The following is a 26,538-nucleotide window of genomic DNA, read 5'->3' on the forward strand; positions in this document are numbered from 1 at the left end:
ACAATAATAAGCCGCCCAGATGACGCACGAGAGGATATAAAGGTGGAACAGGCGCATAAAAGAGGCGGATTTGGAGAGCAGCAGCAGATTATTACTGTGGAGCTTTTTTTTTTCTTTTTTTTTTCGCAAGATGAATCAAAGTTATGCCTGAATGCCAGGAGACGCTGCATTCGGAAACTGTGGGAGAGTCGGGCTTCGAGTGTTTACAAGTTGCTCTCTCCAAAATAGGAGCCTTCAAGGCATAGAGAAACGGTGTGAGAAAGTGGGCAGGTGGGAAAAGCGTCGAGAGACACACGTTGAATGGTGAAACAAGTTTTTCTTTTTCCAGGACAAAATGTGGGAGAAAAGCAAAAAAAAGGGCCCAGATTGACACTCCAATGTAAATAGGCGGGCGAGGGCGGACGCGGTGAAAGAGGCAGATTCGCTCAAAGGGTCCTTCAATATGTATGAGGGCCGATGAAAAAAGACGAAAAGAGCCCTTCTGCTGTCAGCGGACTTGCGGACGGTGGGTCCTGAGAAAAGAGGACCACCCAGGGATTTGTGTTTACCACACAACAACAACACGACACCGGACATGTATGGCAGAAAAGAATCAATTGGGAAATCTGGCAATTGCATGAAAAGTGTGAGAATTAGCGGTTGAATCCGCGCTTAACGCTTGAAGTTGACTAATCTCGCATTTTGTCTTCGAATTTAAACAGGACTTTCAATTTGCATGTCTCCAGACTATAAATGTCAACAAGACGACAGTCCTCAGACATCTTGGCTGGTCCGAGGCAAAAAAAACAAAAAAACAAGCCAGTTAGCTGCTAGCCTTGCTAGCCTTAGCTACTCCGATCATCGCTAGTTGTGGGAATGCTGAAGCATTCCCACATATGTTATTGTGATTTTTATTCTCCACACTTTTTTGCCGCGTAACACATAATACTTCCAATTTACATTATTCAAATTTCAACTAGCTTAAAAGATTCACGCTTCTCTGGGTATGTATCGTCTGATTCCACATTACTTACAGTATTTGCACAATTTAACATTTAATATCAACTCTTCCCCATTCATTTTCAATCGGACAGACATTGAACTTTTTCCAAATATTGCTTTCCACGCCCACTTCTATACATATAACTTAGCATCATTACCAGGTGTCTGATACTGCTTGGTGGCACAGTTGGTAAAGTGCATTGTCCAGTCGGGATGTAACGATACCGGCAATATCGTGATATTAAAACTGCCACAATATCGTCGTCGTCATGTTCACAATATTTAAAAGCTACACATCTGTTAAAACAAAGTCAGGTTGATTTCCATTTGTGCAGTTATAGCACCCTCTGGTGGCTAGTTTTTTAAGTACAGTTTAATTTTCATGAGGTATGTTTTGGCCCTTCTATGTTTAAAATACACTAATTGTCAGATGAACGGAATTGTAAAATGCTTTGAAGCGAGTCAATATGTGGAGGAACTCAATGTGGGCTTGCATTAGCGATTAAAGTGCCTCAATATTCGGTGTTATTAGAGATTTAAGGTCATTTATATGTATTGCTGTTAAGTACAAACGCACAATATTGTGCTTTTTTTTTAGTATGAGCTCTTTTTTTTTTTTTTTTTTTTTTTTTACAATATTCTGACCTTTTTTTTAAATATCACCAACCTCCCCACAATATCGTGATAATTATCATATCGTGAGCTTCAATATTGTGATAATATCGCATCGTGGTATTTGGATATCGTTACATCCCTATTGTCCAGTAACCAGGAGGTCCTAATTTCATAATGTTATTCCCGATAATGAAATAATGCACTAACAAGAACTTTCTTATTCTCCGTAATGAATCACATTTTTGAGGGTCTAAACATAAACAAGAAAAATCACCAAACTTTGCTCACATATCGTGTATACTAGTATATAAAGTGGTCTGTTGCACCACCTAAAGAGGTTTAATTCAGTGTGAGGTGCTGATATATATTACGCAAAAAAAAAAAAAAAATGGCTGACACATTGGTGGTTGGGGACCCATTTTCTATACAACCTGCCATCACATTACAATGATCAAAAATGGGCTTTTTAAAGCAGCTGGGCTCGTTTCTCAGCTCCAATGTGACCTGAACAGTGACGACGGCCTCGTTACGTTTTTGTCCTGGACGCACCTGAGCCCCTCGCCGACAGCATGTACTCCCGCCGTCAAACACGCTAATGGCCTTTAGCGAGACATTAGCGAAAGTGACAAGCTCCCCAAAGAGAAGCGGCGTGTCCGCAGTGTGATGACCTTCCCGGCACTGAGGGGCCCCGAGGGGCTCCGACCGGAGGGGTCGTTTGGCGCGTTCCCAAAATATCGCGGCATCTGGACCCGGCTGTCACATTGCGCGGCGACAGAGAGTGACGCCGATGCTAACGAGGGATTGCCCTCGACGTTCACGTTTGCTCGACAGCGCTCAAGTGTTGCGTTTCATTTTTAGGATTGCGTGAAAGGGAGAATGAGGTCAAGTGTGACATTAAAACCTCCACCAAGGCACAAAATTCTGAATTTCCATGATTCATTAATTTGTCACTAAGAAATTGGGAAAATAGCAAAAAAAAATTGCTTAAGTGGTTTAATTAAAAAAAAATATATAGAAATTAAATGTGTGATTACTATTATTATTGTTCAAAATTTCAATTCATTATTTAGGAAATTGGGGGATGATTCAATGTTACAAAAACAAACAAACAAATAATTTGCAAAATATCAGACTTAAAATATAATAATAATAATAATAATAATAATAATAATATCCAAATTAAACATTTTAATAAATACAATTAAAATTCCAAATTTTGTCATTAAAATGGGACCATTATTCGTTCCAGAAAAATTGAAAATTATGAACAATTAATGTGCTGACAATAACATAAATCAAGTAAATTAAATTAAATGAAAATGAAAATGGAAAAGAAAGCTTTTTAGTTCACAATATATTAAATCTGACAGTGTCCAGCAATACCAAAAATTATTATCTTTCGAAATGAATAACATTTGTCATTGTATTCATCAGATTGTGCAGGTGTACTAAATATTTGACCGCTCCAGACGCCATGAGACATCGGCCTGACATCTGACATAATAGCAGCCGTGGAAACTATGCAGTGTAATGGTGTGAATGTATAAACATAGGAATGCGTGTGCGTGAATCTCATGAGGTATCGACACAGTTTGTCCATGTGTGTCTGTGTGGTCCGTGGCATGTGTGTGCCAGAATATGCCACTACAAAAAAAAAAAAAAAAAATGCTCTGAAGCAATTACTCCACCCTCCATTGACAGCGACACATGGTGCCACTCTGTGCTCCTTATAGTGCAGGCAATAACAGGCCTTGCACCCTCTTTTCCATATGAAGAGGCCACCACCCTCCGCCAGCTCCCCGGAACCCAAATAAGGAGTTTGCCAATGGATTTTACAGCCCCGATGGACAAAAGACAGCAATTGCAATGACTTATAAGTGATGACAATGCATTCAAGGGCCTTCTGTCAAACAAAGCAACCAGTGGCACACTTCTCCACACAAACGATTTTTACAGCCACCTATTGTGACCTATCCACATGCGGCTAAAGAAGGAGAAAATCTATTTTACGGCACCCCGCGCCCAATAAAGTGGCACACTCCAGGCTGGAAAAACAAAACAAAACAAAAAAGTCTGAATCAATTTCATCTCGGCCGCCTGAAAGGATCGTGATGCATTCGCGCGCCCAGGTGGCGGCGGGCTTTTGTGCACGTGCGAGGCACACTCCTGCCCATGTGCGAGGGGGCGTCACTTAAAAGGTCACTTAAGATAACAGGCCCTTCTGCTACCACGCCTCTTCCATGAGATAAGATGAAGTCATTAGTTTGGAATTGCCCTCCACCACCTCCTCGCTTTTCCCCTTGCAGACCAAACAGAGGGTGAATGAGTTTGTTTTGGAAAGAAGGCACTGGGATATCAAGGAAATGTTTAGTTAAAACAATGATTTGGGTTTCAGAAAGCAAACAAATTCTATCGATAAAGGCGTATTAAGGAAAGTTGGAGTTATGTTTGGCACAACCGGATAAGATGTGGATACCATCATGTAATATGTGATTCTTTCCAAAAAAAAAAAAAAAAAAAAAAAAAAAAAAAAAAAAAAAAAAAAGGTGTATTAAGGAAAGAATGAAAAGGGTAGTGGAGTTTTGGACTGGAATAATAGCGACCAAGAAAAAATAAATCAACCTGCTGAGGAAAAATGTATGTGTGACACAGAGAGCAAACAGGTTTGTTCTGATAAAGGCATATTAAGGAAAGTTTCTTTCGGCCTCTTTAGCAAGGAGGTGACAGAGTGGGTGTGACAGTAGAAAATAACAGTGGACATCTAGAAAAAAAATCATTGCAGTGTTCAAAAATTGTCATGTGATCCAGAAAGCAAATGGGTTTGTGCCGATTCAGGCATATTAAGGAAAGTTTCTATAAAATGTCTGCCTTATGCTGGAATATCGGGGCGTGACATGCTAGACCCCTTTGTAGGGTGAAAATGGCCTGTGCAAAACTATTGTCTTTAGTTACTAACTAACCCTTTGTTGCCATGGTATAGAAAGGAGAAAACATGCCTTTCACTATAAGACCATTTGAAAACACACTGTAGCATCCCGCATCCTCAAAGTGTGGCTGCTGTCATCACAATGAACGAAATATAAATCATTATGCTGATGATGGAAATATAAACTCCTGGTGTTGCCATGTCATGAACTTGACGATCACCAGTGTAAACCGCCATTTAGGACCATGAATAAAAACGCAGAACAGTGTGATTATCATGATTATTTGCTGTTAGGATCCGTTTTTTTTAGCCCTGGAATTCCTGTGAGTGGATGTGACCGCAACCTCTTTTACATGACTGCACACATATCTGCCGCCCAGATGCTACCCACTTGCATAGCCACCCCCCCACCTCTACTTGAAGTCCTCCAGCTGCCTCGCCTCCACTTGTGGCTCCCTTGTAGCCCTCCGCACCACTATTCATTAACAGCTTCTTAATGCTCCCAGATGGGACGGCTGCAATTTACTATGGCCTCGCTGCCTTTTTAAGGGCACCCGAGCACCAAGTGGCCAAAAGGCCTTGTTGGAATCTGTTTATTGTTATTCTTGTGACAAGATATCCGACAATATAGCGGTTTTAACACTATCCGTTGTAAAGTGGACTATTTGGGTTTGAAACAGTGATATCGGAGGTTTCTACATGAAAAAGACACCTGTTCCCCATGTTGACGTGAAATTGGATAGACATGTCCATCATAGCAGGATGCACAAAAAAAGTTGAACAAAAATTGAACAGGAAGTCATCCATTTTAATAACTCGGAGGCTTCACCATGAAAAAGACACCGCTTTCATAGGTAGACATGGAATTAGGTGGGCAAGTCTAACACAACATGCAAAAAAGGTCTTAAGGACCCATTCTGGACATGGAACAGAAAGTCAACTATTTCGGTTTAAAACAGACATTTTGGTTTGGTGATTATTTGGAGGCATCATCATGAAAAAACACAACAATTTACATATAGTCACCAAATTGGGTGGACATGTCTCGTGTAATAGGTCACATGAATCTCAAGAACCTATGCGGGAAATTGAACAAGAAGTCAACCATTTTGGTTTGAAGCAGACATTTTGTGTTTCGTTTAATGATCATTTGGAGGCTTCACCATGAAAAGTCACTAGTTTCCATGGATAGATACGAAATTGGGTGAGCATGTCCATCAAAACAGGTTGCATGAAAAAGTCTCTGGGACCCATGTCCAAAATGGAACAAGAAGTCAACCATTTTGGTTTGAAGTAGACATTTTGGTGGTTTGGTAAATTATCATTTGGAGGCTTCACCATGAAAAATACTTTTTTTTTTTTTTTTTTTTTATTTATTGACACGAAATTGGCTGTCATTGTCCATTATAACGGGATGCATGAAAAAGTCTCAGGGACCCATGCCTGAAATTGAACTGGAGGTCAAACCAATTTTTTTTAATAATTTAGAGGCTTAACCATGAAAAAGAAACCAGTTTTATAAAACTGATGTTTATGTACAGCACTTTGTACACAGCAACGCCTGTTCTTAAAGCGCTTTATAAATAAAGTTGAGTTGAGTTGTTTGATTAACATCTGAAGGCTTCACCATGAAAATGAGGTGAGAGAAACACGCAGCTTTCATTACATTTGCTTGCATGCGAGCATCTCTATGCATAGCGAGCCAGACTTGTTTATATGTACAACTGATTATCTTAATTCGATGTCGGCACCCCGCGTAAGTTTTGCTCCGGCTCAGAGCAAACATATGCAAAATATGTCGAGCGTTGATTTCCCCGCTCGCCCCGCGCTCGACTCGGCGCGGCGGCACGGAGCTATCGTGCAAAGGGCACAGTGAGGACAGCAGATGAAGGCGCCTGCATACTTCAGGTTTTGACAGTGCTCGTTTCCAAAAACCTGACCTCAGAGGAAGCCTTTTTTTGGGGGGGGAGGGGAGGTGAATGAAAATGTCATGAGCTCAAAGGGGAAGTCCCCCCGCATCCAAATGACAACATGTGTGCTGCCGCTCTTTGCCAAACCTCAGTTACACCGAGGCGCCGTATCGATTGGCAGCTTTTTTTTTTTGCTCCGGGAGGGCGAGGAAGGATGGAGGTGGCGGTTGCAGCACGGATCCTACAAATGGGCAGACGAGAGCAGACGGATGGGATGAAAATCAACGCACATAAGCATGCGGTGCACATTCACTTTGAGGAAGAGATGCATCGACACGAGAATAACGGGATAATCCGTCATGGCACACAGCAATCAGCATGTGAATGGCCGATTCTCCGTATTTATACATTGAACAAACATTCTTGAATGCATTAAAGCAATCAATGGAATTGAAATGCCTCCAAAAATGCTGACAATCAAGCATTTGACAGTATGTACACGTTTGTGTGAATGCTGCATACTCCGCATTAACACAAAGATTGAATGCGTTATTCTCAGCATTTACATCTCAACGTTTTATTGGCCAGCATCTGTATCGTATCGTTGGTTCTCAGAATTTAACACGACTACTTTTGATGTGTTGAATGCCTCAATCACTTTTTTTTATTTTTAGAAAGTCAACAAATTTGTGGTGCAAAGAATACTTGAATAAGCATTTACTCGTGTTGGTGCATTGACTGCTCAATTCTCAACATTTATACGTTATTTAGCACATTGAATTGTGATTGATTTAATTTATACTCAGTATTAAACCAAATTTTGCATACTAAAACAATTGCGTGAATGCTGGATGATGGAACATCAACTGCTTGATTTTCGTTATTTACAAATTATTTGGTACATTAAATTTTCATTTATTTCATTGATTCTCACTACAGCATTTACAGTGGAGTATGTAGATGCTTGGTTTTCAGAATTAACACTTTTTTTTTGCACACTCCCAACTTTTTTGTGAATGACAACGTTGAAACAAGGTTTTGGATTTGTTTGTATCTGTCATGACTGGGTCATGCAGGGGTTAAGTTTGGGTTATGACTGTGAGGTCAAGTGTCTCTTTTGAACTGATGTAACCATCATCTGGTTTCGACTGGAAAAACGCTACGTGGGTCAGGAGCTATGTGATGTCAAGAATCTTTAATCCCTTTACTTGGTCAACAGCCAATCAGATAATTCCATGTCAGTCCTGTTACCCACATGTCTAGCCACGGCCAATCCGATCAATTGACTGTCTATTTAAGCCAAACCGAGAAGTGTGTGTTTGTCGGATTATTACCTCGGTTCCTCGGTGCATCTCCACAACCAAAGGGGGCTTGGCGTCTCGTTGTTTCTCGTCTAGTAAAGTTTGTTCTACGCCTCTCGATGTTATGCGAATAAAAAGTTAAAATCTTATTTGTGTCTTTTGGGATCCAACCTCAGATCATAACTGTTTCTCTGCATTGACATTTTTTTCTGTGATGAATGCATGAATTTTTGGCACTCATTTGTGACAATGGTTGTTTCTCAGCATTCACCAATTTTTGATGCATTACTTTCCAAAATGTATTTAAAACTTCTTTCTGCATGATGCTTGAATTTCAGCATTTACAGTACACAAATGTGAATGCTTGATATTTGGTAACGATACTATTATGCGTTGGGGCACACAAGTGAAAATGCCTCGAGTACTTTAATCTCATCATTCCCAAACTTTTGGGTTGACGAGAGCATTAACATTCTGAGCGTGTACGCTCGATTCTCAGCATGATGTTTTTTTGTTGCCTCCACATCACTGGAGTGTGAGTGTGTGACTGCTTGATGACACACCAACACAAACCGTTGCCGTGTCAAGAGGCCAGCGTTGGCCTCGCGTACTTCCTGGTCTTCACTTTCCTGCCTCTCCTCGTGGAACTCATGGCGGGGTTTAAAAATAACCAGTCCGCCGCTTTCTCCAAGGCAAAACACAGGGTGCCCGCACCCTCCAGCGCCACTATTTCTATTTGGGGAGACGTGGACGCTCCAGGGGTGGGAATTGTTGCCTCTCAACATGGCCAAAAAGGAAAGATGGAAACAATCTTTTTGTAGTGGGTGAGGGGCAAGGGTGGTTTGTTAGTCTTGCTTCTCGGAGCACTTCTTCTAAATGTTGCTAATAGTTAGCAGACATGAGGTGACAATGGTGGTCCAACATCAGAACGCCACTACCTGCACATTGGAGAGGCGTAGCAAGGAAAATAGATGAAAAAGCAGGTTCAGGGAAATTAAGCTGAAGACTGGGAGTGTTTCCTCACAATGCCAATACAGTAATTAGCAGGTGTAAGGAGACGTTGGAGGTATACACAAGAACAACAACATTATCTGCATGTTTGGGTGGGTGGCATAGCAAGGAAAACTGATGGAAAAGCAGGTTCAGGGACATGTAGCTGAATACAAGAAGTCTAGCTTTTTGTTGTTAATAGTAGGTGTAAGGAGACAATGGTGCTACTAGATGATGACTTCGCTACTTGAACATTGGAGAGGCATAGCACGGAAAATGGATGAAAAAGCAGGCTCAGGGAAATTAAGCTGAAGACTGGGAGTGTTTCCTCACAATGCCAATACAGTAATTAGCAGGTGTAAGGAGACGTTGGAGGTATACACAAGAACAACATTATCTGCATGTTTGGGTGGGTGGCATAGCAAGGAAAACTGATGGAAAAGTAGGTTCAGGGTCATGTACCCGAAGACTGGGAGGCAAGCTTCGATTTGGAGTGGCATAATGAGGAAAACAGATGAAAAGTAAGGTTCAAAGACAAAGCTGATGATTGGGAGCCCTAGCATCACACGAATTAGCCTCCGTTTTGAGACAATGGTGTTGCCAGACATGACACCTACCTGCACATGCAGGTGGTATAGCAAGGAAAATTGATGGAAAAGCAGATTTAGGGACACAAAGCTCAAGACTAGATGTTACTGATAGATAGGAGCCAATGGCGCTGTTACACAAGTACACTACTACCTGCACCATAGAGAGGCATAGCAAGGAAAACAAGATGGAAAAGTAGGTTTAGTGACATGAAGCTTAAGGCTGGGAGTTTAGCCTCAGGCTCCTAATAGTTAGAAGGTGTAGGAGACTAGATTCACGTCATGAGGGGAGAATGGCGTGGTTATGCAAATAAACTACTACATCGTCCTTAAAGCGGCATAGCAAGGAAGACAGATTTTAAAAAAGCAGGTACACAAAGCTGAAGGCTAGAAATCTAGTCTTATGTTGCTAATACTTAGCCTTCGTGATGAAACAGTGCTACACAGTTAATAGTGAGCCGTCATAAGGTGTTACACAAGGACATCGCCCCGCTACTTGCACTGTAGAGCGGCATAGCGAGGAAAGCCGATTTGAAAAGCAAGTTAAGGGACATAAGGCTGAAGATTTGGAATCCAGCCTCACATTGCTAATAGCTAGCAGGCAATGGCGCTGCCAGAAAAGGACATCACTACCTGAACATTCAGGCGGCATAGCAAGGAAACCAGATGGAAATGCAGGTTCAAGGACATGAAGCAGAATGGAAAGCAAACACAGACAAAGACTTTTTTTTTTTTTTTCCTCTTTCGCCCATACTCCAACACATGTACGCAGAGGCCAAGTATGTCCTCATCGCCAGCATAAGTATAGGTGTGTGCGTCCTCCAAGAGGCGACCACAATGCACAGCTGGCAAGCACCGAGACCCCAGTGTGTCAGTCGTGTGGTCAAGCCATGCAAAGTCAGGGGCCCCCGTCTTTCTCTCACTCTTTCCTGCCTTGTTTGCAACTCTCTCTCGGTCACATCCTGGCATGTCGACGCGTCTGTCTGCCCGCCTGCTCCAGACAACTCCTCTTCCCAATGCAAACGACTTCCAAAACGTCATTTCTTATATATCACAACAGATGTCATAAAATGGCTGCTTCGAACCCAAATGGACGATTTCCTGTTTGGTTTCAGGCATTCGGACTTTTTCATTCTCCTTGCTGCAATTGACGTAGCCGCACAATTTCGTGTCAACTGGTGAAGCCGGTGACGCCATCGTAATTAAACATTAGTGCAGGTCAGGGTTAACCTCGCTCTGGCAAGATGAATTCTCGCGGTATTTGTGAGTTGACAAACTCCGGAGAATACATCTTGGACTGCTCCCGCAGATAACTGCCAAGGGTTCGGACCAATCACAGAGCGACATTGTGCTTGGGGGCGGGATATGCAACTGTGACGAAACCAGGAAGCCAGCGCCGACGCCGGAGCTAACAAACAAACCCAACATGGACGAATGGACGCTACAATTAATTGTGTTCTCGCAGAATTTCTCACCGTTTCTTTGTTGAATGTTCAACAGCGAGAGGCGCTTTGTGCATTTCTAGCTGGTAAGATGTTCATGCTTTTCCCCCCCTTCGACAAGAACGAGCACGAAATTTTCACCCGTGGCCGTGATTGGTTAAAACAAACGTATAGAATGTCGCATCGTCCAATCAGCTCGAATTATTGTACAGAATGTCCCGCCTTTTCCCGACAAAATTTCTTTTTTAAATTTAGTTAGTTTTCGGGGTAGGTCTGTTCGTTTGTATTAGTTTTAGTTATTTAAAAAAAAAAGAAGCTTAATTTTAGTGTAGTTTTAGTTAGTTTCAGTATTAGTTTTTGTTTTTGTGTGTTTTATGTGTATTACTTGTGCGCAATATTTATTAAACACTATGGTAAAATAAAGTAACATTTCTTACCTAATGTTGCATTTTGGCTGATTTAAAATAAAATGACTTAAAATCAAATTAAAAATCATCCCCAATATATTACATTAATTACCAAAGGACATTTTTGCTATAATTATCATTTGTTTTAGTTGCTTTTGTAAACATAAAGTGTGGTTTGTTAGTTTTCTTCCATCCATTTTCTTGCCGGTTATTCCTCACAAGGGTCGCGGGGGGTGCTGGAGCCTATCCCAGCTGGCTTTGGGCAGTAGGCAGGGTACACCCTGAACTGGTTGCCAGCCAATCGCAGTTGCTAGTTTTCATTTTAGTTTTTATTTTATTACGTTAATGATGCTGATTTTTGACTTTTAGTTTTTTCTTTAGCTAAAAATAACCTCGGTTCAGGCCATATTAGATGAGGTCTAAACCTTGGTATTTTCCCAACACATGAATGTCACTAATTGTGATACCTCTGTACTCCCAATGCTACAAACTAGGCTATGCTAAGCATCCGGAAATAGAAACTATCCTACTATACTTTCCTGGACTTGCAAAGACGTACATACACAAACAAAAAAGCCAAAAAATGCAAAAGAAAAAAACAATTGCTGACGCCGTCGGACTCATCGTGCGAGCGACCACATTACAAACTGCTTAAACAAAACACTCACAGTGTAATACAGAACTCACACGACCGCAAGACACTGCTTCTAAATAAAGACAGGTCAGGACAAAATGGCCGGGTTCAGATTCAACAATGCGACACAAGAAGACAAACTGGACTACAATTGTCTGAACGTAGTCCAGAGATGAACAATGGAGAGATTATTCTGTACACAGCATATTTTATGCATGAAGCCTTTTCAAACATGATGTGTTTTTTTTTTTCTCCCCAGACGATCCCTCAGGCCAATTGGGGGAGAAAAGAATGCCATGACAGAGAATTCACAAATCAGATTACACTATAAGAAAATACTCTAAATTGCCTGTGGCTTTGTGTCAGCGCCCGTCAAATCGATGAGCGCAGATGCTCCAAAAGTCATTAATTTGTCAATTTGGGGGCGTAAGGGTGGCACAAGGACACCACCTCAGTCAGCAGCTTGCGCTTTTTAAAGTCAACATTTTGAATTAAAATTAAGACTGATCATACACGCATAAAAAAAAAAAAAAAAAAAAATGATTAGTGCGCAAATTTATTTAAACCGTATTTGTAGCTTTGAACGTTTTAAGAAACCGTAGGAAACACATAATCTGACTGCACGGTGTTATCTATCGCTGTTTAACTACCTACCTAAGTAAATAGTTAGCCATCCAACTGGATAGCTAACAAGCTATTTTCCTTTGTGAAATTCAAAATGCTAGCAGAACTAACAAGCTAACTGGATGCTTAACAAGCTATATTATGAGCAGATTTGAGTTTTCATGGCTGGAGGCTAAACTAAATGTATTCAAAACAATGCAAAAGTCAACAAACAACGATCATGAGCCCAACTAACTAGACAGCTAACAAGTGATCATACCACCTTTCAAGCTATGTGAATTTCAAAATAACAATAGAATAGAATAGAAAGTATGATAAGCTACAAAGCTATTTCCAAGATTCTATTAGAAAGTATATTAGCTTCCTAACTACTATATCAACGAGCGTTCCCTTGACGACGAGCATCTTTCATCCTGAATGTGCCACGAGGAAATGGTCACATCAAATCTAATTAGCCCGGACGTTATTTTTATTTTTTTTTTTTTTTGCCAGAAGCAAGCCACTAAAAGATCCCCGCTGTCAGTGGAATGATTTATTCACATCCGATTACAAATCATGCCTTGCCAAACATTTTTGTGTTTTTTTTGCCCATGGAATGACCTTGGTAAGGGAATTAATTGGTTGTGTGGTCAATTGTACATGGAAACAAAATGGCTACACTATTAAAGATGGTGGTTGCAGCATTTGAGGCATTGGACTTTTTTTTTTCTCCACAGTTGTGTTGAACATGTAGAACAGATGATGATGATGATGATGGCAAGAGCTTCCGAGAAATAAATAATAATAATAATAATAATAATAATAACGTGGTGATACTGGTATTCTATGACCCATCTTGCTGTGGTTGAAACACACGCACACACCCCAACACATATATTCTGTTTATAGACATTGCGGGCCAATAAATATCATAAAAGTGTGAAAGAAAGTCTGTCATTTCAACAACAAAAAAAAAAAACTTAGCTAGCCAAGGGTGTACTGCAAACAAAAGTGGAAAAAACGTTGCAGTACTCGGGTTTGGTTGTCCAGTTGTATGATGACGCTGGACTTCCTGGTTCAACAAAAACGACAAAAACTGACAGGATCATATGTTTTTTTTTAGTGCAGGATTACAAAATCGGCAAAAAGATGAACATAATCAACAAAACCACATAAAGTATCTTAAAAAAAAATATAGAAATTTTTACGTTCATGGGATGAAACTGAACGCAGACATGCCAAAAACAAAACGACAACAAAATGGACGTGTTTTTCACATGGACAACGACGATATGCTACTTCCTGGTCCACCAAGTATAACATAAAGATGGCAGTACCATTTGTGATTTTTGGGTGTTAAAGACGTTTCCATGATGTGGAAAATGGCAAACTGTGCTGATAACTACAGCAAACTGAGATCAAATCGAAGCAGAAGCACTGACTTGTTGAAACATTCCATCTTATTTGGGTCAGTCAGTTGTGATTTATTGATATGACCTTGAGGCTGTTGGGGCTAACCATTTCGAAATCAATAGAAAAGCAAAGCACATTTAACTTGTAAACTCGATGCCAGATTTGATGTTTTTTGTTGTCGGGGCTTGATTTAAACGAGGTGATGTTGAGCCATCGAGACACGTTGCTTGTAAGCAGACGTTATTGGCTCGGGGGCAGTTATGCTGATCCGGGAAGAATCAAATTCTTATTTTAGACGTGAAACAGCAGCATGGTGCCAAGAAAAAAAAAAAAATGGTCTTTTCCAAATGACACGTATGTGAAGTCATGCAGCAGGATGATGATGATTGTTTGTTAATGAGGACGGCGTATTCTTAATACCCCCTCTCGCGCAACCCACTTTGAATCACCTACTGACCTACTTCTTACGCTTGACCTGCCGCCGCTAACGGCGTCGCCGCGCTAGCTCTCGTTTCCTATAACCTCCCCCTTTGCAACACACTCGTCCAAATGTGTGATTGGATGCAAATCCGGTCGAGGTGAAAATAAGCGAAGCGTTCCAAAGTCAATATTTCCCACAGCGTTGAAAGCGTACTCTATATGCACGCCCCTGATTAGTTGTGTAAACATTGAATGTCACATTCAGCACGACACTCCCCAGTGTAACATACGAAAATACAACAAATGTTATATGGCCTGACAGGCTAACACATTACAGTACATATACTGTAGCTACAGAGATAGAGTGGGCGGATCCATTCTTGTTATTTTGCAGGAGAGTGATTCCAATTTTTCGCCAAATGGCTGCCACTGGTAGTTTTGCGCAGCCGTGTTCCAATGATTGGTCAAGCTTTTCAATATTTAATTGAATATACAAAATAACATTCACAAATGCAAACAATGCACTGCCCCTTCTACGTAAAAATTGTAATCAAACCTGACCAGGGAACATGCTTTTTTGTTTGTTTTAATTTTATTATTTTTTTACTGTCCTAGAATAAAGTGCAATTGCACCTCCACTACATTAGGGGGCAGTGATGCTCATTATTGGCAGAGTGTGCGGCAGGGAGCATTCGCTCGGTAGTGTCGGGGTTTTGTTTGCACTGAGCATGCGCGCTTTGCACGCATCAAAAAGAAAGAAAAAAATCAGCACAAATTATTTTATATTTTTGTTTTGCAGGTTAAAGTTTTTTTTAATATTGTGCTCCTGAGTTAATGTTGGTGATCAGTTTGAATGCATTACTATTTATTTATTCTTATTTTTTTATTTTATTTTATTTTTTTGCATTACTATTTATTGATTTTATCTAATTTTATTTTTCCATATCATCGTTTGACATGGTCAGTCAAAACATGTTTATAGTTTAATTAAGGATTTAATTGTATTTTTGAATTTCAGATGCACTTTAAATCTTTTCTGTTACAGTTAAAAAAAGCTATTCTTTGTTTGAAAACATAAAACACTGGCGGGACACACTTGGAAATACGTGCTGTTCGTGATAAACGTCACATGAGCTCACTGCATTGCTATTTTAGCAAAATTTCGCATTTTTGTTGCTGAAGTGGGTGTGCGGATGCTTACGTTGCTTGGATGTTCTCACCCAATTATGGGCATTGAATCATAATGATGACTTTAAGATGATTTTGTAATTAGCTAAACCAAAGCTCGACATTCCAGACATCTGCATCCAGTTATGCATGCACTGTATATATTTAAAAACTTTTGTCTATGCGGCTAAAGTCCGCCGACGTAAGCGGACCCGCATCGCGGCCGTAGCTCACTCTGTGCCGTCCTGCTGGTGCAAAGTCATAAATCAGCTCGGGTGTGAGGGCCAGCTCATGAGCTCATTGCTTTCAGCTGTTTGAGGAAGTATTAGCCGCTCGTACAAGTGGCGTGATTGCTTATAGGAACAGATTTATGTCCCAGAAGAGGACCACAGCTGGAAACGAAAGGAAACATTAGTGTGGAAGTTTGTAGGAAAGGGGCCACAAACAAAGAATTCCAAGGATGCGGGGCCCCATTCTTCAACTGTCAGACACGCTAAAACCAAGCTGATACTGGTCAAAATATACTCGTAGTAGTATAGTACCATAATGTTAGCATTGTTGCTAATGATCTAGCGGTTACATTTTAAGGATTTTTCAAACGGCTTGTCAAACCCAAACAAAGTTTTCATGTCCATTTTTTAGGTATTCAAAATGACTATATGGATGACTGCATAGCATAACATTAGCATTTTGGCTAACGAGCTAACATACTATTATTTTACGGCTAAAGTTGAAGTTGACATATGTTTTGATCCGATTTGGTTTTTCATACGGATGTGGCACTGATTTTGGAACTCCAAAGCTGTGGAGCTGCGGTGCTTGGGAAAACATCAATACAACATCATTCAAACTCAAATATTGAACTATCCCATAAGTGCTGCCAAATAGCCACTTTGGGGTCGCTCCTCTTGCACGCGAGTGAGCAGATTTATGGACGATATAGCCATACATACGCGGACGGCACGTCCTAATTTGAGTGTGCGCGGCGGGCGTGTTGTCGCGTTGCGTGCTGCTCCAGAGTCCATGTTATTCCGTCTCCTCTTGGCTGCCTGGTTTACGGAGCTATTCTGGGAAAATCCAAATGATAGTCTTTCAGCGTGTGGTCGGCCCGTTGCGGTTCCCTATTTGGACTTAAAACTCGGTGCCTCCTGCCTCTGACTTCCCGCCCCGCTCTTCTTTTCTGGTGCATTCTTGATGTGACTTTTTGTGAATTGCATTTACATTTGGAGGAAGGGGGTGGGGTGCAGTGAGCCAGGCAGCGCTACATGCACCCTGTGAGGAAGGGATGCGGCAAAAATGGTTCAAGATGGGACAGGACAGAACAGGACAGCGGTTAAGAGCTAGGTAATTCTATGCTCTGTGAGAAAGGGATGCTTATGAGACAGGGTGAGAAGAGACAGGACAGAATAGCACAGGACATGAGCAGTGCTACACCCTGTGAGGAAGGGATACAACAAAAATTGGATAGGACAGAACAGGACAGCAGTTAAGAGACAGACAATTCTATGTTCTATGAGAAAGAGATGTTTATGAGACAGGATAAGAAGAGACAGGACAGGATGGCACAGGACATGAGCAGTGCCACACCCTGTGAGGAAGGGATGCAACAAAAATGGGATAGGACAGAACAGGACAGCAGTTAAGAGACAGACAATTCTATGTTCTATGAGAAAAAAAGATGCTGATGAGACAGGACAGGATGGCACAGGACGTGAGCAGTGTTCAACCCTGTGAGGAAGGGATGCAACAAAAAATTGGATAGGACAGAACAGGACAGCAGTTAAGAGACAGACAATTCTATGTTCTATGAGAAAGTGATGTTTATGAGACAGGATAAGAAGAGACAGGACAGGATGGCACAGGACGTGAGCAGTGTTCAACCCTGTGAGGAAGGGATGCAACAAAAAATTGGATAGGACAGAACAGGACAGCAGTTAAGAGACAGACAATTCTATGTTCTATGAGAAAGTGATGTTTATGAGACAGGATAAGAAGAGACAGGACAGGATGGCACAGGACGTGAGCAGTGTTCAACCCTGTGAGGAAGGGATGCAACAAAAATTGGATAGGACAGAACAGGACAGCACTTAAGAGACAGGCAATTCTAAGCTGTAAGAGAAAGAGATGCTTATGAGACATGATGAGACGAGACTGGACAGAATGGCACAGGACATCAGCAGTGCTGCACCCTGTGTTGAAGCGACACGAGTAGCAAAAAGAAACAGGACAGGACAGGAGCTGCGAGGCAGGTAGTGCTCTAAGATAGAAGAAAGGCATGTCCTGTACTTCCTTACAAGGTGCCACACTGCCTCAGTCACTGCTCTTTTCTTGTCCTGTTCTATTTGTTTATCATTACATCCTGGCTCACTGTTCCAGTCCTCTCCTGTCCTTTGAGGGTTCTAGCACTGCCTGCTACATTGCTCTTAACCTGTCCTTTCCTGTTTGCTGCTGCTTTCACCATTTTCTCAGAATGTAGCACTACCCGAGTCAATTCTCCTGTCATGCTCTGTCCTGTTCTATAAGCTAGCGGTACTTGTCGCATCCCTTCTTCACAGAGTGTAACGCTACCTGGCTCATTGTTCATAACCTGTCCCTGTCCTATTAGCTATTCCTTGCAACCCTTTCTCACAGGGGTAGGACTGTCCCGCTCATTGCTCCTGTCCGGACCCATGAACTCCAGTACGTGCACCAGTTCCACGACGTACTTCTGACCTTGCTAGTCATCTGCAAATTTATTTTCACAACAAAAGGATTGAGTGGGTAGGTTCAGCAAGGATGAATTTTTTTGTGCAGCTAAGAGAAGACAGGATTTAGCCTACCGTCAGAAGCACGTCCGGAACCTGGTGCAAGTGATGCGGCGTAGGACAAGACGGGGAACAGGCTGTCCTGGATGTCTTACATCCTGTGAGGATGGACATGGTGAGTAGCAAATAAGACAGGACAGGACAGGACAGGACAGGACAATTGAGCCAGGTATGCCACACTCTTCGAAAAACGGATGTGACAGGACAGTAGCATGATCCAGGCAGTCTTGTCTTTGTTTTGTTGCATCTAAAACATCTCTCCAACACTTCCTGTCTCTCCCTCCAGGCCTCGCCTGTAATTGCTACCCTAACCTATGGAGCTGCCCTTAACATTTCACTCTCTTTGCTCAGGAATGAGGCAAATGTGGTTTAAAATCACTTTTAATTGCACACAATAGTGCAAAGGATCCGAGCAGTGATGGCCGGATTGAAGCCTGCAAGGCAGCGCACCTCTAATGTGCCGACAGGGCCATTTGGCGGCGCGTTATATTTTTAACTTCTCATCTCTTTTCACTCGGACCAAAAATACCGAGATGGATCACGCCGACTTGTTTGCGCTTCCCTCACAGATGTGGTAAACATGTTCGCGTTCAAAGGCGAGCGCGCTCCGCTTGTCAAAACCGAGATCGGCAGCCATGATTTAGCTGCCGACCATATGTGCTTCCTATACGTGCACAGCAAGCCTCCACGTATACCATTTTACGCATGTGCAGCCATTTATAGGACGACGAGTCATATTTGGTCACTGCCACGTGCCTCGCAGTATACAAGCCTGTTATTTTACCAGCCAATTAACACAGACAACTATTATGTCATTTTTAAAACATAACTCAACTTGATTTATGTACTGGAGCACTTTCACAAGGATAATGAAAAATATACCATATTTTTATACGTTCTATAATACACACTAAACAACTGCAATATAATAAAAGTAATTCAAGCAATATAAATACAATGAAATAGTTATATGATATATGCATGTTGTAAACTTAATGAAATTAATTTATAAAGTCAAAAAATATTGTAAATAAAAGTAATGATAAAAATGAATACAATAAAATTGTGTTAATTTTAATTAATGCAATTTTATTACATGTACAGTATGCATTTTAAAAATACATATTTCCCCTAAATTCTACTAAACTAAAAGAATACATTTTTACTCAGTGCTTGAACTGTTTTTTATATTTAGTAACTAATATATCAAAAGTAAAATATTTAAAGTAGTACTTATAAGCACCGATCATATGTATAAAATATAAGTGAAAAAACAAACAAAACAATATATTTAGCCGAGTATATTACATACTATTTAATTAATTTAACATCTAAAATACATTTAATTATTTTACTTAGAGTTAAAGTAATTTCATACTTCGATAAGTAGTTTTAGACTTCGATGTTTATACTATTAAGCAAATACTTTGGAACATACCAAAATAATGCAAGAAAATAAAAAAATAAACTTACATGTTATCTTAAATACTTTAATAAATTCCCTCCATAAATATAAAAAATGTTCATTTATCATAAGCGACGTCCATGCTATTGTTTAGCCTGTCAATGGTGTTCTACATGGTTTGTTAGCATGAAGCTAAGCAATGGATATGTTTGATTGAAATACACAAAATGTAATTCTCTGTTGTATGTTTAGTTTGACACTAAACTGGCAATCAAAAATTCTTCTCTACCGGCCACCATGTGCCACTTGTAGAGTATCTCAAATATTTGCTCTCAAGTCAAAGCAAAACAATGGCTGGCACTCGTATCTCAGGGCGCCACTATAAATTCAACGTCAAATGTGCTTTGCTTTGCACTTTGCCGCATTGTTGACAGTTCTGAGCGCCACTTCGGTGATGACCACCTCGGCTGCACAGCATTACATCATCGCCAGGCTTCATCCCAAAAATAGTCGGGCTGAATCTGCCTGACACATCTCATCGTTAGAGAAACTAAATTTAGAGCCTGTTCGGCAAGATTAATGGACTTTTTTTCCCCCCTCTCAAATGAAAGCTCTCTTTAAATCATACAAATGTGTTTTTAAATCTCTCATTCATCTCCGGCCTCACTCTATCCTCGCGTCCTCCTATGGCCTCAACTGTCCACGACTTCCTGTGGAAGCGTTTGGCTTGGGACGTCGCATGGAAAAACAAAATAATACACCAATACTGACTGACGTTCTATTGCGATCCATTTTTGTGTGTTTCTTTTTTTTTTTTTTTTAAGGCCTCGTCTTCTTCCTCCTCCCTGAGCTACACAAAAAAAAAAAAAAAGCCACACTTGGTTCAGTTGCATGGTTACACACGATAAATAAATAAATATGCATAATTATGTAAGATGCCTTTGGCTCAACGGCGACCGGGAGTGCCACTGCGAATGAAACTCTAACGTCTTTAAAACTGCGTCCGGGGTGAAAAAGGCTCACAGCTTTCAACAATTTACATTTAATACACAGTGCAGTTCAAATTGTTAAATTGATGCACATAAAGTAACACCTGAAAACCAAGAATACAGCCACACTCAGCTACATTGCAGGGGTTACGTTCCAGACCGCCATGCAATAAGTGAAATTCGCGATATTGGAACGTCTTGAAAAGTCGTTTGGACATCTTGATAAAGTTGTTCAAACGTATTAGTAAAACGTAGGATAAATGCTAAAAACATAGCATTTTTCCCCCCATAATAGTCCATGTACAATTGTGACATTACCCTATGGCATTATGGGAAAAAATGCTCTGTTTTTAGCATTTGGCCTACATTTTACCATACGTTGAGCCTATTTTGAAAGTACTTTTTAAATAAAGTTGAGTTGAGCAAAACTGTTTACTCCACATTTGCAGTTCTACGCTTCCTTACTATCTAAATATTAACAGTTTAGGCATATTATATATATTTTGATAGTATTTACGGCATATTTCTTCAGTTCTTTAAGCACACTTTTCAAATAATGCAAACATACTTAAACACAAAATAATATGAGTTTCAGCTCTGTGTTTACATTATACAAATCAAAAATTAAATAATCAAAACATATCTCACAACGTACATCATTAATCATGGCCAAAGGTGTTCATTATAAAACTAACCTATAGTCGTCGATTTCTGTAGGCGTAAAAAGCAGGACTACAGCAGATGACAGATGAATAATTTGCAACAAAAAGTAGGTTGTGCAGTATACTTCCTGTTTCCTTCTTCTTCTTCTTTCACATTTACACCATCTCAAACTAAATACGTGTTCCGCCCTCTAGTGGTCACTAGTGAAATTACATTCAGTGTAAACGAGAGTGATTGGGTTCACTGCACGAATAGTATGAATGGAGGAGGGTGTTACAGTATCCAGAAGAGATCATCAATACATCAAAATATAAATCTTTTAGAATATATTTGTCTGCGTGGCTGAAATAAGTCCAATACAAAAACAAGCAAGAAAGCACATTGATGACATTTGGGATAATCCTCACAAACGCTACTTTGCGTGCGGAAGAAAAGGTCAAAACTCGTCTTTTTTTTTTTCTTTTTAAGTAGATGTTTTTAAAAATACCCGCGCTGTGTGAACCAACAAGCTGGAAAACAACAGAAGAGACAAGACCTTGCGTCCGCCTCACTCCGTCGGCCATTGCTCATCTCGGATCAGCGGACGACGGAATGGAGGACATTCCGCTGCTCGCCTCTTTTGGCCTTTCCACACTTCCCCCTGCTTCTGCCGCGCGTGTGAAAGGGGGCTTTATCAGAGGTTCTGAATGGCGCGGGCCCGCATGGAGCCAGCCACAATGGGCCCGTCATCAGAGGCGAGCAGAACCCGTGAAAAGAGGAACAAAAGAGCCTTTTGCCTGAGAGGGGCCCCCGCTCGCCACTCTGTAAGCGGGCAGGTGCACCCCCCTTGGGATTCATACAGTATGGATTTGCCACCCTTCCTTTCTGGATATCGGTCCCAAACACATACTCCTGTTGGCCATGTGTGAGTTGTTGTTGTTGTTGTGTAAAAGCGACTCCTCCCCCCGACATGCCCCCAGTCGACGTCGGGTTAGCGGGTGCACGCTTGCCCCCGTCTTTGGTTACCAACATGACAAAACACGCAAACCGTCACCGATGTCTCCTCCTTCTCCAAGAGCGCACGCTTGAAAAACAAGAAAGTGCGTGCGTGCATGTGTTTACATCATACTGCTAAATTTATCTTTTTTTTCCCCCCCATGTTGAATGCAAACACACTAGAAATAGTCAACACTCAAGTTTTGACAACATCCGATTCAATATGTCAACACAAGAAACAATTAATCATAATTGTAGTTTTGTTGTAAGGATTACAAAATTGTTTGAGTATTATTTGAGATTTTCCTTTTCATTTTGGGGACTTTTTAATCACTTAAAATACAAGTTTAGTACTTATTTATAGTATAGTTATATTATCTTTCATTATTATCAATAATTTCAATGTTTTAATTTTTTTTTACTTCACTTTTAACTTTAATATTTTCATAATAATTCATTAATTAACATTTCTTAGTCCAAGTAATTTTATACTACAAACGTTTCAATTGTATTAATAATTATTTTGTTTATGTTATCATAGCCCAATACTATTTTATGTGTGCTATTATTAACACTATTGTTAAACTGTTTTAGAATATGTATAAAACTATTTAAAAATTATGTGAAATCACTTTTATTTTTTGCGACATTTGAAAAGCTATTTTTTTGTTATTATTAATACTAGCTAGCAATTTATGACATTTTCTGAAAATATGTTTTTACAACACAGATTCATTAATTGAATGTATTAATGACATGATCAGTGATTATCATACTTGATTAAAATTAGATATTTGACAGTATCATTGTGTTTAAATTATTTCCTTTTTTTTTTTTTTAAATCAAATAATTTTGGCATTTTATCCACCTAATCAATTATTTAATTCATTTCTAAAATTCCATTTACTCATTCACTGCCAGCCTAATAAAAAATTGGACTCACCTGTTTTCTGAGTATGGTCAGGTGACGTTTGCAAGCTGAGCCGTGATTGGCCGTCACCCGAGTCCTGAGCAACTGTGATGTCATTTTCAGTTGACAGCAAGTGGCAAAATGACTGCGCCTTGAGATGGATCAAAATGGGTGGATTAATGAACGAGACAATATTATAATATATTATTATAAAGAAACATTTTGGCCTGACTTCCTCTTTGAAATGGATTTTTGGATGATGAGCTAATTACGACGAATACATTATGGTACAATCAATTACTTTCTTTCAATATGTAATTGTAAAAATTTGAATTACAATCTTAATTGTCATTTTTAACACATTCACTGCCAGTCCAGCAAAAATGCATCATTTGACGTCTTTTTCCGTCAATGGCAGTGAATGAGTTAATGCCTCCCCCAAATGGTTATCTGGTAGCTTTAGCGTTGGCTAATCCTTGCCGTTCGCCACACAACTGGCACAACAGCTGGATGGCCCGTTTGCAGCCTTTCCCTGACCCTCCCTCGCCACATATGGACACCATCGAGGATGATGGATTTCTCCCCGTGGACTTTGTAGTGCGTCTGCATTAAAGCTTTGTCCATGCCGCTCCAAATCATTACACTTGACTGTATAAAAAAAAAAAAAAAATGGCATTAGGCGAGGATTAATCCGGGGGTCCATGTTGGCCAGTGGGCTAGTGGGACTGGGGATGCTTCATAGACCTTCCTGGCTGCTGACCTGCTATTAATGGACTGCAGGCCAGAGATAAAAGGCAATGACTTTCAATCATGTGCAAAGAGAGGCTTGTCGGGTCTGAACGTGAAGAAATCTACAGGATATTAAATACAGTGATGTACATATGAGGTTTTTTTATTATTTAATTTATTTGTTTTTTCAAGTTAGATACATAGCTAGTTAGCCAGGTTGGTAGATAGGCCTGCAGTGAGCTTCAGTTAAGTGCAAGGAGGGACTAGTTGGGTCTGAACGGGGCACAGATCAAAAGGATATTAAATAGGTTGGAAATTACACATAGCTACCTGCAGTTAGCCAGATAGAATGGCCGTTAATTAGCTTGAGTCAAAGCAAAGGAGGACTAGACTAGTCGGGTCTGAACTTTGCAAAAAAATATCAATGGAATATCAAATAAGGGTATGTAAAGTACATGTGAAGACGTCTTGAGTTAGATATGTGGATAGTGAGTAAGATCGATTGACCTACTCATTGGAACTAGTCGGGTCTGACAAAAATGCAAAAATTAATATAATATTATTACTTTATAATATTACTTTGAGTGAGTTAGATAAGTAGTGACCGAGCCAGAGCCGTAGATAGGCCAACAGTAAGCTTCAGTCACGAGCAAGGAGGGACTAGTTGGGTCTGAGCGTGGCAAAAAATTGACAGGTATCATATATGTGAATGAGCTTGATATGTAGCGAGCTAGCCAGGTCTACAGATTGGCTGACAGTGAGCTTCAGTTACGGTACCTGCAAGGAGGGACTAGTCGGGTCTGAAAGTGGGAAAAAAAAGGGGGGGGGGGGGTTAGGGGGTAAACAGTTATATTTGTAGCTAGATATCCAGGTCGGTGGATAGGAGCACAGTGAGGTTCGGTAGTCGTGTGCAAAGAGGGATTAGTCGGGTCTGAATGTGGCAAATAAGGTATTGAATACGGTGGAAATGTTGTTTAATACAAATTAAATCTCATGAATGATATATATTTTTAAATTAGTTAGCATTGCTGTAGACTCAGTATGCGGTCACTCCACAATGTTGCGTCGCGAACCAAAACAGCAGCACCTACCGAGATGCTGCTGAAGTCAACCTGGCAATTATCCGCAACACCGTTTGTGTAAACAGCGATTATTAAGGAGGCTTATTAAGGAGTCCTCTAACTCGTCATTTGAGTGTGAAAATACCATCGAATGTTGCATCACATCAGTCGGGCCAACTGCCGAGAGGGGATGCGGAGACGATTGCGCAAGTGGCGCTCTGCCAAGACAAGTGAAGCCGTGTTGTGACTCGTTTGTCGATCAAGCGACTCCTTTCGCACACACGCACCTCCACATAAATGTCTTACCCAATATGAATTTATATGAAAAGATATTGCCGCAACATGTGTGTGTGTGCCACAAATGTCACCTCTGCTTGATCCCACTCAGGAAAATCAATGATATTTCATAAAAGCAGCTTACCCGCATGGGCACAGGTCACAGCAGCTGAAAAGCCGCCCCCCTCCCCCACCCGACCCCTCCCTCCATGTCGAGATGCTCATATAATTACATACATACCGCCGCTAACATTTATGCTTACCCTAAAGTATTCATTTCTTTTTTTTTTGCAGTAACAACCAATCTAACATTACCTTTCTCAGTGGAGTAATCAGACTACAGTTACTTTGTGAAGTCACAATTCAGTCTAGCAATGAACAATTTACAAGTTACTTTTAAACTCAAGTAATCAGAAAAGTAACTAAGCTACTTTTTAACTCTTTGACTGCCAAAAACGTTTAATGACGTATGCTAAAATCCTAATGAATGCCGCCATAAACGTTAATTGATGTTTACTAAGGTTTTTTTTTTTTCTTCTCTCTCGTCTTGTTCAGCACTGCCTGCTCAATGGGTTGTGGAATCAAAAACACCCACTAACGACGCCAGCAGATGGCAGCATTGTATATTTTTTTTTCCAATGGGCTCACGGTATATGAAATTACAATGAAACATGACTGATATGATGAAATTGAACGTTTTCAAGGATCACGTGAATGATCAAAGCCTTTGTCACATTAAATCTAATTCACGGAGCGTCAATAAACAAAAAAAAACCCAATATCTAAGTCACTATTGTGCAAAAAATTTATCTTTTCAAAGTCACCCAAATTTGCTATTTTTGAATGGTGATTACTAAAGAATGGAATAAGGTAGAAAAATACTTTTTATGTTTATGTAGTCGTAGCACACAATATTTTGTTTACCTTGAAAGATGAGTGAAAATGCTCGAAATCGGCTGGCACTGTTGGGGTTGTTTTTTGGATAATGTTTGGCAGTCAAAGAGTTAACCTAATCTAGACTATTCATTTGTCTAATTGTCCAGTTTTAATCTGGTAAAAATATAAACAAATATTAGTACTCACCATTGTATATGGTGAGGAGTGACTTAGCAAGTCAAACTAAACCGGCTAATTTCAGCAAGACAAAAAAAGCAGGGTGTAAATTGTGCTACACTTCAAGATACTTGGAATATTTTGCTAAAACCGAGAACCGTTCTGACTTTCACTTGTTTGGAAACGAGTATTTTTAGTTGAGGATTTCCATTTTTTAAAGCCTGTTTACAAAGCAGACATGAAGTTTAGTCATGTTTATTTTTAACCGCCATAAAGA

The 26,538-nt window shown here is 40.3% G+C and overlaps 1 long non-coding RNA gene across 1 annotated transcript; it reads right to left on the minus strand.

Annotated features, from left to right (window-relative positions):
* Positions 1-17,457: 17,457 nt before the first annotated feature.
* Positions 17,458-21,374, minus strand: LOC144007015 (uncharacterized). Its single transcript, XR_013280011.1, has 3 exons — positions 21,290-21,374; positions 18,216-18,298; positions 17,458-18,120 (listed from the first exon to the last, which is right to left on the minus strand). It is a non-coding gene; the product is annotated as an uncharacterized LOC144007015 (long non-coding RNA).
* Between the last annotated feature and the right edge of the window lie 5,164 nt (positions 21,375-26,538).

The sequence above is a fragment of the Festucalex cinctus genome, chromosome 19 (genome assembly GCF_051991245.1).
Source record: "Festucalex cinctus isolate MCC-2025b chromosome 19, RoL_Fcin_1.0, whole genome shotgun sequence".
Lineage (NCBI taxonomy): Eukaryota > Metazoa > Chordata > Actinopteri > Syngnathiformes > Syngnathidae > Festucalex > Festucalex cinctus.